This window comes from Bos grunniens, chromosome 29 (assembly GCF_055505025.1).
Source record: "Bos grunniens cultivar Pamir isolate PY7600 chromosome 29, Bosgru_T2T1.0, whole genome shotgun sequence".
NCBI lineage: Eukaryota > Metazoa > Chordata > Mammalia > Artiodactyla > Bovidae > Bos > Bos grunniens.
In genome coordinates, this window is record NC_141193.1 from 51,696,324 (window position 1) to 51,711,910 (window position 15,587).

The 15,587-nt window shown below is 39.6% G+C and overlaps 1 long non-coding RNA gene across 4 annotated transcripts in view; it reads right to left on the minus strand.

The window, feature by feature from the left end:
* Positions 1 to 15,587, minus strand: part of LOC147342673 (uncharacterized) — an 89,931-nt gene that overhangs the window by 44,044 nt on the left and 30,300 nt on the right. For 3 of the 4 annotated variants that reach the window (XR_015157690.1, XR_015157688.1, XR_015157691.1), the window contains exons 3-6: positions 6,011 to 6,119; positions 2,673 to 2,728; positions 1,182 to 1,265; positions 381 to 440 (exon numbers count right to left, since the gene is read on the minus strand). This is a non-coding gene — a long non-coding RNA (uncharacterized LOC147342673). The remainder of the gene's footprint in view (positions 1 to 380; positions 441 to 1,181; positions 1,266 to 2,672; positions 2,729 to 6,010; positions 6,120 to 15,587) is intronic. The other variant, XR_015157689.1, reaches the window with a different exon arrangement.

Consider the following 15,587-nt stretch of genomic DNA (forward strand, 5'->3'; position numbering starts at 1 on the left):
TAGGAAGCTCCTATCACAAACACATGTAGAGTACTTGTTGAGGCTCAGCAGCAGAGCTGCCACATCTCTTCTTGGAAGGCAGCAACAGGTTGGGGGTCTCAGGTGGATTTGTATGTGAACCCAAGTCGCTCCTTTCCTTGTACTTACACGCAGCCTGCATCAGCAGGTTAGAAATAATATGGATGAAGCTCCCACCTGGGAGCTAGCACCTTGCTCTGGATGCTAGAGCTCCTGGGCATGATGATTGATGAGCTGGGCAGGGGGCTTTTCTACACACCAGCCCAGCAACACTGGCAGCTCGTCCTGGCCACATCTTGCATGGCTGCTTCAAGATTCTGAACTTCAAGGCAAGAATTCATGCCCTCTGAGTTCCCACTCACCTGGGCTACTTTCAGGGTCCAGTTTCCTCCCAATAATCCAGGGGAGCCTGATAGGAACCCCTGGAGGAATCAGAAATGAAAAACTCTAAGATACTTCTTTCGATGAACTAAGAGAGCAGCTCAAATGCAAACATGCACGTGCTTCAGTCTGGATGAACACACGCTGGCTGGCTGTCAGCTTTGAGCCAGGCTTGGTGCTTGGCACTGGGGCGAATGGAGAATATTCCAGAATACTGCAGACTGGAATATCCCACTCCTCCCAAAGCTGTCAGTCTGGGCACAGTTGTGTTCTATCCATCCCAGACCTTTTTTTTTTTTTCTTTTTCCCCAAGTATTTTCAGAATGGATTGCAACTTAAATTTTTCTTCTATAGCTTATATTCCATTGCTACTGTCTTACACTATAAATAGATATCAAATCATACTAATAAAATACCATTAGCATCTTTGAAGGCTTTCCAGGTGGCAGAATGGTAAACAATCTGCCTGCCAAGGCAGGAGATGTAGGAGAGCTCCGAAGATGCCCTGGAGGAGGGAATGGACACTGACTCCAGTATTTTTGCCAGGTAGAGCCCATGGACAGAGGAACCTGGCAGGTCACAGTCCATGGGGTCGCAGAGAGTTGGACAAAACTTAGCGAATGAGCATGCACACATGTATCTTTGGCACAGGACAGTACAATACTTCACAAACACTAGCCACGAATAGTAAATTAATGTGTAAACTGATTCCAAATTTACAGTTGGATAGTAGTAGGTGGGTGTTTAGAGTCAAGAGATATCAGAAAAAAATTCTGACTTACCATTAATAATTTGCATTATGATCTCAGGCAAGCCCCTCTACCTCCCTGGAGCCTTGTGTCCTCTCTGTAATGCAGCACTGGCAGCTAAAAATATAATGATCCTCAGTATTTGAAACTCTGGGAGAGGTGTTTTTCCTCTCCCAGAGTTTAGGTTTTCATCCTAATAGAAGCAGAAACATTATTGATATGTAGACACCAAGGGTCTGGATGCTGTTTCTCCTGTACAGCAAAGTTTCACAGAAATAGATTTTCCTGCCCCAAATGCCAGGGGAGGTCATTTACACTGGTCTCTTTCACCCTTCCCTGTTGGACAATCTACGCACGTTGGTCACTGACAGTGAGCCTGACTACTCAGCAAGTTGAGTTGTGCTCAGAAGGAAACAGCTGGAGCCAATCCACGAGGACAGGTAGAATAAGTCCAGGTTGCTGAATTCCTGGCCATCTGCACACTTGATCTTTCAGATGGTCTTGGAGAGCAACCTTCGGCTGTTTTTAAAGCCATAGTCCTTTCTTTAGTAAATTATGCCGTGTGTGCTAAGTGAATTAAAATTATTCACTGTGTATCTGCCTTACAGATTGACTTCTTCAACTTCTAGGGAATCAATTACTCTGTTGTTCAGTTGTTGTTTAGTTGCTAAAGTTGTGTCTGATTTTTTTGTGACCCTGAATCCCAACTAACTTTAAAACGTTTTAAGGGCTCAGCCTCAAATGAAATGCCTCACAATGAAGAAAAAAAATATCAAGCTCCATAGTAGGAGTAATTATTTTTTAAACTGTATGTCTGAATGCACTTAAAAAAAAAGTATCCTCAAAAGTTTTACAAAAAATAACACAAAAGCATAGGTGAAGTCAACTTAGCCAGAAATAACTATTAATTTGGGCACTTTGAGGTAAGTTAAACAGGTTTAGTATTCTCTTGATTTCTAAAAGTCAGTGTTTTTAATTAAAAATAAAGCTAAAGTTAGATGACTGGTGTTTTGGCATCTACCCAAGTTTTATTTCCAGTACGCTATCCAGACTAAAACACCACTCATGGCAAAACTTGCCCATTTTTCTGTGAATGTTTGTTTATACTCAGCTCTCTTAGCTCCACACCATCATGTCCTATACTAAGTAATCTTCTCCCATGGTACGTGGAAGTACACATATGTTTTCATTTCCCCAGCTGTAAGTCCTTTCCAAATGTCTGACAGAGAACCTGGATGAAGTGTGAAGGCCCCAGACAGTGGGCATCAGACAAGGACCACATGCTAACACCCACCACTATCTCCAGGGTTACATGATCAGTAAGGTTTGAGTGGGACACCCCAGGCTCGAAAGATTCCAATTGGTTTTCTTTGACCCTGGACTTGGGTTCAATGATGTCGTGCATAAGGCGAAGATTCTGAAGACAGGTGACCTGCTTCCAAATACTAACTCCATCATTTCTGCTGTGTCATCACAGGCAAACCATTTAAATCCTCTGAGCCCCAATTTCTTCTTTCAACCTACCTATCTATCTATCCATCCATCCATCCATCTTCTAAGTTCATCTATCACAGCAGGTTCTGGTAAAGAGGAAAAGAGGAAGTATAAAGAGGGAGGTACTTTGAAAACTGCAAATGCATAAATTAATAGCAATCTTTCAGATTATTATAGATGGACAAGGGCTTAGGGCCTAGGCCTAAACTTGGACTTTCTATTGTCTGAGGGTTTCTGGGGTTTGAAGCAGCAGTGAGGCAGTGAGCGTGAGCCAGGGGACGATGACTCCCCAGATAGTTCCATGAGGTGGTCCCCGGGCCAAGTCAACATGATAGTCATTAAGTTTGAACGAAATGAGTGCCACGCGTGGGAGGAGGAGAGTAGTGGTAATGTGGGACATTAAGTTGGAGCTGAGGACCTTTTAGACCTGGATTCTGCACTAGAAAGAGGGCAGTGGGAAGAAGTGTGGAAAGAGCCTGAACCAGACCAAATGGAGCTATTTCTGTACCACTGTTTTTCATTCTCCTTATGTGCTGTTGGATATAGAGACCTTCGATATCCTGCTTGCTAAGTCGCTTCAGTCGTGTCTGACTCTGTGCAACCCCAGAGACGGCAGCCCACTAGGCTTCCCCGTCCCTGGGATTCTCAGGGCAAGAACACTGGAATGAGTTGCCATTTCCTTATCCAATGCATGAAAGTGAAAAGTGAAAGTCAAGTCACTCAGTCGTGTCTGACTCCTAGCGACCCCATGGACTGCAGCCTACTAGGCTCCTCTGTTCATGGGATTTTCCAGGCAAGAGTACTGGAGTGGGGTATCATTGCCTTCTCCACAATTTCCTGCTTGGTTACCCCTTAAAATAATTCTTTAAACTATATGTCTTCTCAAAGTATTCATTTGTGCATATTTCAAAATGAATATTAATACTATCTTAACAACAAAAAACACTATATGACATTTCACAGTTAAACAGTTAACATCTAAAATATTTCTTCATCAATCTAAATAGTTGCAAAGGATATAATCTCTGGTGAAACAGAAGTAGGAATCATTTAAAAGTAAAATTCTAATATGACTTCTTCACTGTTTCCAGGACAATCCAATGTCACAGCAATTTGAGCTGCATCTTAATTCGTTTTAATATACACATACAAGCTTGTATTTAGTAGGCAAAAGTTATTTCATTTACTCCTTAAAGTTGTATTTCCACTCTACTTTTTTCACATAATTTTATGTTAATGTGATACATTTTATGCCTAAAATCCTTTCATTGATCACTCATATTTATCTGCAGCAGGTGTATGTATATAACTTGAATTTAATTTTGTACATTTTAATTTGAAGTTAATGTTTAAATCCTGTAGCCAAGTAGCTCTAGATATTAAAGAAATAATTCTAGACTGAACTATAATTAATAGGTACTATTAATATGTGATTTATCACAACAGGATTTCATAAATAATTATTATACATAAAAATACAATGTTATTGGAAAAACTAGTTTTCATCAGACTTGCTAAATTAAGATGCATCTATTTCCTAAAATAGATGGCAATACCCACCAACATTTTACAATTATTGTTGTTACAGTTATTGTATACACTATGAAACATTTTTCACAAAAACAAAAGGAACTTTATCATAGTAATGTCCATTACAGAGCTCCCTCTGATAGGGTGATCGATCATCAAAATGATTTTTAATGATCTAACTTTTGACAGACCTCAACTCGGTCTTCCCTCAAATTTCATGAAAGCAAAGTATTAGAAATCATCTGAGTTGAAGAAAGATTTAATACTAAATCAACAGACTTTCACTTTCTCAAAAAAGACTATTTTGTATGGCAATCAAAAGATTTGTGGGCCCTGGAGAAACTCATCATAGTAAGCAGAGAGAGAGATGGCAGGTCTCACCTTTATGGAGAGGTCTTTGTAGAAAGCAAGACCCTCTGCCCACCTGGGACCACTCACTGCTGCTCAGCTCTCAGCAGAGCAAGCTTTGGAAAGGGTGCAGAGGCAGGCTCTAGATCTTCAATTTTTTTTTTAGTCCACATACTGATGTAACCATAGCAAGCATTCACATACCAGCAAGCACGTGGGGGTCTAATTGTGAAGGCTACCCCTTTGGACTGTCTGGAAGCTGACTCCCACTGACCTGGGAGCTGAGTCTCAGCAGAGTTGGCAACCCTGGACAGCGGGAGATTCCCTAACTTCTCCAGCTCGCATTGTTCAAACTGGGTTGGGGCGGAGGCACAGGGGGGCATTGGTGCATGTTGAAATGTGAGTGATTCCCAGTGAAGACAGAATCCCAGTTGAAAAACATTTGGGAAAATTATTTCCCTCTCTTAGAAATTTGCAATCAAACCAGAATATTAAAGGCTAAAAAAGCTGTTTAACTTTCTTTAGTGTAGGTTTTTGGAAATCAGTTTGCTCCCCCACCCCAATCTTTTCTCCCAAAGAACATACAGTTATATAGAAAGAGACTTTAAATCATCTGATCTGACCCCCAGAGTGCCAGACTAAGTCCCCTATGAGACTATGTGGTCTGACCTGTTCCTGACGGCTACAGGCCTCTCTAGTTTCCAGAGGACCTGAGATTGGTTGGTTTTCAAGGGCTGTTAACCTGCTGGGGCAGTGTTACCCTCTGCCGCAGTCTTCCTACTGATATTACCCGTTTTTAGATGGACGTTCTGGTAGCAGGAAGGTTTCTGTGCTACTGATATAGGGGCAGCACACACTGCAGCCATGAACTTGAAGCGTTATGATCAGCTCTCAAATAACTACCAGTGGAGGATCAGTTTGGTGCCTCTCTAGCTGTCTTTCTGTGCCCCATGGCCCATGATGTTGTGGGCCAAGTCAAGAGAGGAGTATAATTAGATGCAGTGTACAATTAAACTCAAACATATGTGAGTAGAATGTGTGTGTGTGAGAAAGAGACTGTGTCTCATTATATGACTGTCTTTATTACATCCAGATCCACGTGGATTATAATCATCTGGTTTGAATTGTCCATCTTTTCATTGCCAAGCATGAAGAGTTCACTACATTACCATGATGAAGATAAGAATATACAGTTCAAGTACCTGATGGGGAGAGACGTCCCTGACGCTGTTCACTGCATGGGCAAGAGGGCTGGATCACTTGACTTGGGTCACATTTTGGAACTTCACAGGCATTTGATCTAAGACACCACCACTGACAATACACAAGACCAAGTCCCTGTTATCCTTTCCTCCAGGAAGACCCCAGGACTTCAAGTTAGAAATAAGTCAATATGCGATGCACCAGTGCTGAACATTTTGGTTAGCATGGAGATCCAATCAGACTCTCCACTCTGTCAGCAGTTCAGAACTCAAATAAAGCCGTCATACCTGCTGGGAACAAGGTTGAAGTGTGAGCTGGTGGAGCATCTCTGTTCTTGGAACACAGGAACCGTGAAGCTTTTCTGCCTGTTCTTTCACTCTGCACACCGTCTTCACTCTACACAGAACAAGACAACTGATGAGAACCAGAGGCCAACCACATGTATGACTGGTCCAGCCTCAAATGGAGCCGGATTGGCCCTTGGGAAGCCTCTGCTCTCACCTATGAAACTGTAAAATAACCAATGATTTTTTAAAAAGCTTCTGCTCACCAAGGATAACAGAACTCAAAACAGCTGTAAGGAATGAGATAAGGCATCAAAACCAGTCTTTGATCTTAAAACCACTGGAGATTTCCTGGGAAATTATCCTCCAAAACTCCCTTTTATGGGAAGACAAGGGGAGCAGAAACCAAATGGTTTGCCAACAGGAAAAGGGGTACGTCAAGGCTGTATATTGTCACCCTGCTTATTTAACTTATATGCAGAGTACATTACGAGAAATGCTGGGTTGGATGAAGCACAAGTGGGACTCAAGATTGCTGGGAGAAATATCAATAACCTCATTTATGCAGATGATACCACCCTTATGGCAGAAAGTGAAGAAGAACTAAAGAGCCTCTTGAGGAAACTGTAAAGAAGAGAGTGAAAAAGTTGGCTTAAACTCAACATTCAGAAAACTAAGATCATGGCATCTGGTCCCATCACTTCATGGCAAATATATGGGGAGACAGTGGAAACAGTGGCTGAATTTATTTTTTTGGGCTCCAAAATCACTGCAGATGATGACTGCAGCCATGAAATCAAAAGATGCTTGCTCCTTGAAAGAAAAGTTATGACCAACCTAGAGAGCCTATTAAAAAGCAGAGACATTACTTTGCCAACAATGATCTGTCTAGTCAAAGCTATGGTATTTCCAGTGGTCATGTACGGATATGAGCGAGTTGGAGTATAAAAAAGCTGAGCACCGAAGAATTGATGCTTTTGAACTGTGGTGTTGGAGAAGACTCTTGAGATCCCTTGGACTGCAAGGAGATCAAACCAGTCCGTCCTAAAGGAAATCAGTCCCGAATATTCATTGGAAGGACTGATACTGAAGCTGAAACTCCAATACTTTGGCCACCTGATGTGAAGAAGTGACTCACTGGAAAAGACCCTGATGCTGAGAAAGATTGAAGGTGGGAGGAGAAGGGGACAACAGAGGATGAAATGGTTGGATGGCACGACTCAATGACATGAGTTTGAGTAAACTCCGGAAATTGGTGATGGACAGGGAAGCCTGGCGTGCTGCAGTCCGTGGAGTTGCAAAGAGCTGGACACAGCTGAGCAACTGAACTGAAGTGGAAGATCTCTCAGCATTTCAGGTCATCTGTTCTAGACGTTAAAGTTCAGAGAAACCTGCCAGTAAAGTACCACGGAATAAACACCATACAGGGAAGCCACAAGCAGGATACTTTACAGGCACGGTGAAAATTCCTGGACAAAATCAGCTCAAATATTTTGTTTTTAATGCTTTGAAAGAGGGCTGGGGAAGAAGAGCTAGATAAAGAAAACAAAGTAACTAGATTAAAGTTTATTTCATGTAATGAAATAGGCAAAATATAGCTAATAATTATAATATGTCTAAGCATAAGTCTTGAGGAATATAGCTCTCTTTATTAAACAAGAAGTAACTTTTAATTAAACTAAGCTTCCTCCTTTGGTTTCAAATAGTCTTGATACTGGCCTTAAGACGCTAATTGTCTACACCCTTCATGTATCTTATGATCATAATTTTAACTTTTTAAAGTTAAAATTATGTAGGATTTATGTACAATACTATATATATATATATATATATATAAAACAAATGTTTTATTTGAAGCAGGATATATGTACAATACTATATATATATATATATATAAAACAAATGTCATGTCAAGCTTTCCTATCATTTATAAACTTATTAATTTTTTTTTCTAAATGATACTATTGGCACGAGAACACTGAGAAAACACTGAGATGATGTTGCTTAGTCAAGAACTTCTGGCTTCTCATCCATTGTAACTCCTCTGAAGGTAGTTATCAAGATTATTCTTTTAATCTCTGGCCATGTCTTGCCACACTATGTTTAGTGTAGATTTATGGATGTTCATAACGTCCTTGCCAAACAACTGTCATAGGAAGGGAATTCTGTTCATTCATCTCAAATATCCTGTTCACTTCCCATTAGTCGGGGCCCAGGCCATGTCCCAGTCCCTCCCAGACCTGCTGTCCTTCTCTCCAGACCATAGTAGTGCATATCCACGCAACTTCCTCCTAAATTCCTGCAACACTCTCTTTGGTATCACTGAAAATTTGAAACTTACCACCTGACACTGTTTATATATGTGTATATATATATATATATATATATATATATATATATAGAGAGAGAGAGAGAGAGAGAGAGAGAGAGACATATATAGACATATATATATATATATATATATATATATATATATATGGAGAAGGCCATGACACCCCACTCTAGTACTCTTGCTTGGAAAATCCCATGGACAGAGGTGCCTGGTAGGCTACAGTCCATGAGGTTGCGAAGAGTCTGACATGACTGAGTGACTTCCCTTTCACTTTTCACTTTCATGCATTGGAGAAGGAAATGGAAACCCACTTCAGTGTTCTTGCCCCAAGAATCCCAGGGACGGGGGAGCCTGGTGGGCTGCCGTCTATGGGGTCACACACAGTCGGACACGACTGAAGTGACTTAGCAGCAGCAGCAGCAGCAGACATATATATATATATATATATATACACACACATACATACACACACACACACAATGCAGTCTGTAAGATACATGTAAAATATAATATATAAAAACTATATACAGCCCCTTGAAAAAAAAATTCCATTGGTTTCAGATGACCTGGTGTATTTTTTCTTGTCTTCTACTTATATGATATTAATCTGAAATGCAATTATTATTATTTTTTTTTTTATTATAACTGCAAGAAATAGAGGAATAGGATCTTACCTCCTGGAATACCCATGTCAGTACTTTCATCCACCTTCCCTTGTCTCTTGCTCCGTTGAGCTCTCCTCTCTCTTTCATTTCCAAATTTTTATTCTTTTCATAGTTTTTTTACAAAAATATTTTCTCTTTACCTTTTTTTTTTTGAAGTATGTTTCATAACTTCCATTTTTTACTGTATAATCTTTTTCAGAAGACGAAGTACACACTAATACCCTGTGTGTTTAGGTGCCGATGACTGGGCTGTCTCTGTGTTTGACTCACATTTTCATATTCCACAATATTACCACATGCCAGGAGAGGCAACAATTTTCCTGTCTGCTTCTCCTTTTGACCCACAATACACTAAAATGAAGCAAAAGGAAGGGTCGCAGACAGAACACTGAATGCTTTAAGATGCTGGCCTTTTAGAATTACATCTCACATTTTCTTTTTTTTTTTTTTTAATTTTATTTTATTTTTAAACTTTACATAATTGTATTAGTTTTGCCAAATATCAAAATGAATCTGCCACAGGCATACATGTGTTCCCCATCCTGAACCCTCCTCCCTCCTCCCTCCCCACACCATCCCTCTGGGTCGTCCCAGTGCACCAGCCCCAAGCATCCAGTATCGCGCATCGAACCTGGACTGGCAACTCGTTTCTTACATGATATTCTACATGTTTCAATGTCACTCTCCCAAATCTTCCCACCCTCTCCCTCTCCCACAGAGTCCATAAGACTGTTCTATACATCAGTGTCTCTTTTGCTGTCTCGTACACCAGGTTATTGTTACCATCTTTCTAAATTCCATATATATGCGTTAGTATACTGTATTTCTGCTTTTCCTTCTGGCTTACTTCACTCTGTATAGTAGGCTCCAGTTTCATCCACCTCATTAGAACTGATTCAAATGTATTCTTTTTAATGGCTGAGTAATACTCCATTGTGTATATGTACCACAGCTTTCTTATCCATTCATCTGCTGATGGACATCTAGGTTGCTTCCATGTCCTGGCTATTATAAACACTGCTGCGATGAACATTGGGGTACACGTGTCTCTTTCCCTTCTGGTTTCCTCAGTGTGTATGCCCAGCAGTGGGATTGCTGGATCATAAGGCAGTTCTATTTCCAGTTTTTTAAGGAATCTCCACACTGTTCTCCATAGTGGCTGTACTAGTTTGCATTCCCACCAACAGTGTAAGAGGGTTCCCTTTTCTCCACACCCTCTCCAGCACTTATTATTTGTAGACTTTTGGATCGCAGCCATTCTGACTGGTGTGAAATGGTACCTCATAGTGGTTTTGATTTGCATTTCTCTGATAATGAGTGATGTTGAGCATCTTTTCATGTGTTTGTTAGCCATCTGTATGTCTTCTTTGGAGAAATGTCTATTTAGTTCTTTGGCCCATTTTTGGATTGGGTCATTTATTTTTCTGGAGTTGAGCTGTAGGAGTTGCTTGTATATTTTTGAGATGAGTTGTTTGTCAGTTGCTTTATTTGCTATTATTTTCTCCCATTCTGAAGGCTGTCTTTTCACCTTGCTAATAGTTTCCTTTGATGTGCAGAAGCTTTTAAGGTTAATTAGGTCCCATTTGTTTATTTTTGCTTTTATTTCCAATATTCTGAGAGGTGGGTCATAGAGGATCCTGCTGTGATGTATGTCAGAGAGTGTTTTGCCTATGTTCTCCTCTAGGAGTTTTATAGTTTCTGGTCTTATGTTTAGATCTTTAATCCATTTTGAGTTTATTTTTGTGTATGGTGTTAGAAAGTGGTCTAGTTTCATTCTTTTACACGTGGTTGACCAGATTTCCCAGCACCACTTGTTAAAGAGATTGTCTTTAGTCCATTGTATATTCTTGCCTCCTTTGTCAAAGATAAGGTGTCCATATGTGCGTGGATTTATCTCTGGGCTTTCTATTTTATTCCATTGATCTATATTTCTGTCTTTGTGCCAGTACCATACTGTCTTGATAACTGTGGCTTTGTTGTAGAGCCTGAAGTCAGGTAGGTTGATTCCTCCAGTTCCATTCTTCTTTCTCAAGATCGCTTTGGCTATTCGAGGTTTTTTGTTTTTCCATACAAATTGTGAAATTATTTGTTCCAGCTCTGTGAAGAATACTGTTGGTAGCTTGATAGGGATTGCGTTGAATCTATAAATTGCTTTGGGTAGTATACTCATTTTCACTATATTGATTCTTCCAATCCATGAACATGGTATATTTCTCCATCTATTAGTGTCCTCTTTGATTTCTTTCACCAGTGTTTTATAGTTTTTTATATATAGGTCTTTAGTTTCTTTAGGTAGATGTATTCCTAAGTATTTTATTCTTTCCGTTGCAATGGTGAATGGAATTGTTTCCTTAATTTCTCTCTCTGTTTTCTCATTATTAGTGTATAGGAATGCAAGGGATTTCTGTGTGTTGATTTTATATCCTGCAACTTTACTATAGTCATTGATTATTTCTAGTAATTTTCTGGTGGAATCTTTAGGGTTTTATATGTAGAGGATCATGTCATCTGCAAATAGTGAGAGTTTTACTTCTTCTTTTCCAATTTGGATTCCTTTTATTTCTTTTTCTGCTCTGATTGCTGTGGCCAAAACTTCCAAAACTATGTTGAATAGTAATGGTGAAAGTGGGCACCCTTGTCTTGTTCCTGACTTTAGAGGAAATGCTTTCAATTTTTCACCATTGAGGATAATGTTTGCTGTGGGTTTGTCATATATAGCTTTTATTATGTTGAGGTATGTTCCTTCTATTCCTGCTTTCTGGAGAGTTTTTATCATAAATGGATGTTGAATTTTGTCAAAGGCTTTCTCTGCATCTATTGAGATAATCATATGGTTTTTATTTTTCAATTTGTTAATGTGGTGTATTACATTGATTGATTTGCGGATATTGAAGAATCCTTGCATCCCTGGGATAAAGCCCACTTGGTCATGGTGTATGATCTTTTTAATGTGTTGTTGGATTCTGATTGCTAGAATTTTGTTAAGGATTTTTGCATCTATGTTCATCTCAATTACAGGAGAAAAACTATTAAAAATTCCAACATAAGGAGGCTGAACAACACGCTGCTGAATAACCAACAAATCACAGAAGAAATCAAAAAAGAAATCAAAATTTGCATAGAAACGAATGAAAATGAAAACACAACAACCCAAAACCTGTGGGACACGGTAAAAGCAGTCCTAAGGGGAAAGTTCATAGCAATACAGGCATACCTCAAGAAACAAGAAAAAAGTCAAATAAATAACCTAACTCTACACCTAAAGCAACTAGAAAAGGAAGAAATGAAGAACCCCAGGGTTAGTAGAAGGAAAGAAATCTTAAAAATTAGAGCAGAAATAAATGCAAAAGAAACAAAAGAGACCATAGCAAAAATCAACAAAACCAAAAGCTGGTTCTTTGAAAAGATAAATAAAATTGACAAACCATTAGCCAGACTCATCAAGAAACAAAGGGAGAAAAATCAAATCAACAAAATTAGAAACGAAAATGGAGAGATCACAACAGACAACACAGAAATACAAAGGATCATAAGAGACTACTATCAACAATTATATGCCAATAAAATGGACAACGTGGAAGAAATGGACAAATTCTTAGAAAAGTACAACTTTCCAAAACTAGACCAGGAAGAAATAGAAAATCTTAACAGACCCATCACAAGCATGGAAATTGAAACTGTAATCAAAAATCTTCCAGCAAACAAAAGCCCCGGTCCAGATGGCTTCACAGCTGAATTCTACCAAAAATTTACAGAAGAGCTGACACCTATCCTGCTCAAACTCTTCCAAAAAATTGCAGAGGAAGGTAAACTTCCAAACTCATTCTATGAGGCCATCATCACCCTAATACCAAAACCTGACAAAGATGCCACAAAAAAAGAAAACTACAGGCCAATACATCTCACATTTTCCAAAGCATCAGAGCCCTGGCCAGTGATTCGGCACCTTCTTCAGGACACAAAGAGACACAAGCTGAGAAAATCAGATCTGATTTTATGAATTTGATTCAATCTGATTTAATTCAAGGTGGCCACCACATACCTAGAACCACTCTGAATAAAACGTTTCCTGCTGTCAAAATAACTGTACTAACCAAAGCAATCTACAGATTTCATGCAAATTTGTATCAAATTACAAATGGTGTTTCTCATAGAACTAGAACAAAAAATTTTACAATGTGTATGGAAATAGAAAACACTCAGAAGAGCCAAGACAATCTTGAGAAAGAAGAGCAGGAGCTGACAGGATCACGCTCCGGGACTTCAGATTATACCACAAGCTATAGTAAAACAAAAAAACAAAAAAAACACTGGTATTGCCACAAAAATCAAAATATATTGCATAGATCAGTGTGATAGGATAGGAAGTCCAGAGATAAACTCACGCACCTGTGGTCAATTAATCTAGGACAAAGAAAACAGGACTATACCATGGAGAAAAGACAGCCTCCTCAATAAGCAGTGTGGAGAAAACTGGACAGCTACATGTATAAGAATTAAATCAGAACACTCCCTAACACCATCCACAAAAATAAACTCAAAATGGATTAAAGACCAAAATGTAAGGATAGACATTATAAAACACTTAAATGAGAACATAGGCAGAACACCCTCTGCCACAAATCATAGCAATATCTTTTTTGACCCACTTAATAGTAATGAAAATTAAAACAAAAATAAGCACATGGGACCTTATTAAAATTACAAGTGTTTGTACAGCACAGGATATCATAAACAAGACAGAAGACAACCCACAGAATGGGGGACAATGTTTGCAAATGATCCAACGACAGGAGATTAATCTCTAAAATATTCAAGCTTTCCAGGAGTCATGTACACATGTGCGTATTGGACCATAAAGAAGGCTGAGCACTGAAGAACTGATGCTTTCAAACCGTGGTGCTGGAGAAGACTCTTGAGAGTCCCCTGGACAGCAAGGAGAACAAACCAGTCAATCTTAAAAGAAATCAACCCTGAATATTCATTGGAAAGACTGATGCTGAAGCTCCAATACTTTGGCCACATGATGCAAAAAATCAACTTGTTGTAAAAGACCCTGATACTGCGAAAGACTTAGGGCCTGAATGAAGGGGGTGACAGAGGATGAGATGATTAGATGGCATGTTCGATTCAATGGACGTTAGTTTAAGCAAACTCCGGGAGATGGTGAAGGACAGGGAAGCAAGCCGTGCTGCAGTCGATGGGGTCACAAAGAGTTGGACATGACTGAGCAACGAAACAATAACATGCAGAGGTTCACAAAGAAATGTGACTGTAAGGGGTGACTACAAGTGGGGGTTGATATCAGTCAATTCAGTTCAGTAGCTCAGTCGTGTCCGACTCTTTGTGACCGTATGGACTGCGGCATGCCAGGCTTTCCTGTCCATCACCAACTCCTGGAACTTATTCAAACTCATGTCCATCGAGTCAGTGATGCCATCTAACCATCTCATCTCTGTTATCCCCTTTTCCTCCCGCCTTCAATCTTTCCTAGCATCAGGGTCTTTCCCAGTTAGTTGGTTCTTCAAACCAGATGGTCAAAGTATTGGAGTTTCAGCTTCAGCATCAATCCTTCCAATGAATATTCAGGACTGATTTCCTTTAGGATTGATTTGTTGGATCTCTTTGCAGTCCAAGGAACTCTCAAGAGTCCTCTCCAACACCACAGTTCAAAAGCATCAATATTTTGGTGCTCAGCTTTCTTTTTAGTCTAATATACCTACATGACCACTGGAAAAAGCGTAGCTTTGACCAGACAGATCTTTGTCGGCTAAGAAATGTCTCTGCTTTCTAATATACTGCCGAGTTTGGTCATGTATTTTTCTTCCAAGGAGGAAGCATCTTTTAATTTCAAGGCTGCAGTCACCATCTGCAGAGATTTTGGATCCCAGAAAAATAGTCTCTTACTGTTTCCATTGTTTCTCCATCTATTTGCAGTGAAGTGGTGGGACCAGATGCCATGATCTTAGGTTTCTGAATGTTGAGTTTTAAGACAACTTTTTCACTCTCCTCTTTCACTTTTATTAAGAGGCTCTTTAGTTTTTCTTCACTTTCTGCCATAAGGGTGGTGTCATATGCATATCTGAGATTATTGATATTTTCCCAGCAATCTTGATTCCAGCTTGTGCTTCATCCAGCTCAGCATTTTGCATGATGTACTCTGCATATAAGTTAAATAAGCAGGGTGACAATATACAACCTTGATGTAATCCTTTCCCAATTTGGAACCAGTATGTTATTCCATGTCCAGTTATTGCTTCTTGACCAGCCCAGCATTTTGCATGACATGCTCTGCATATAAGTTAAATAAGCAGGGTGACAATATAAAGCCTTGATGTACTCCTTTCCCGATTTGGAACCAGTCTGTTGTTCCATGTCCAGTTATTGCTTCTTGACCTGCATACAGATTTCTTAGATGCTGGTCAGGTGATCTAATATTCCCATCTCTTTAAGAATTTTCCAGAGTATTTTTTGTGATCCACACAGTCCAATGCTTTCGTGTAGTCAATAAAGCAGAAGTAGATGTTTTTCTGGAACTCATTTGCTTTTTTGATAATCCACTGAATGTTGGCAATTTGATCTC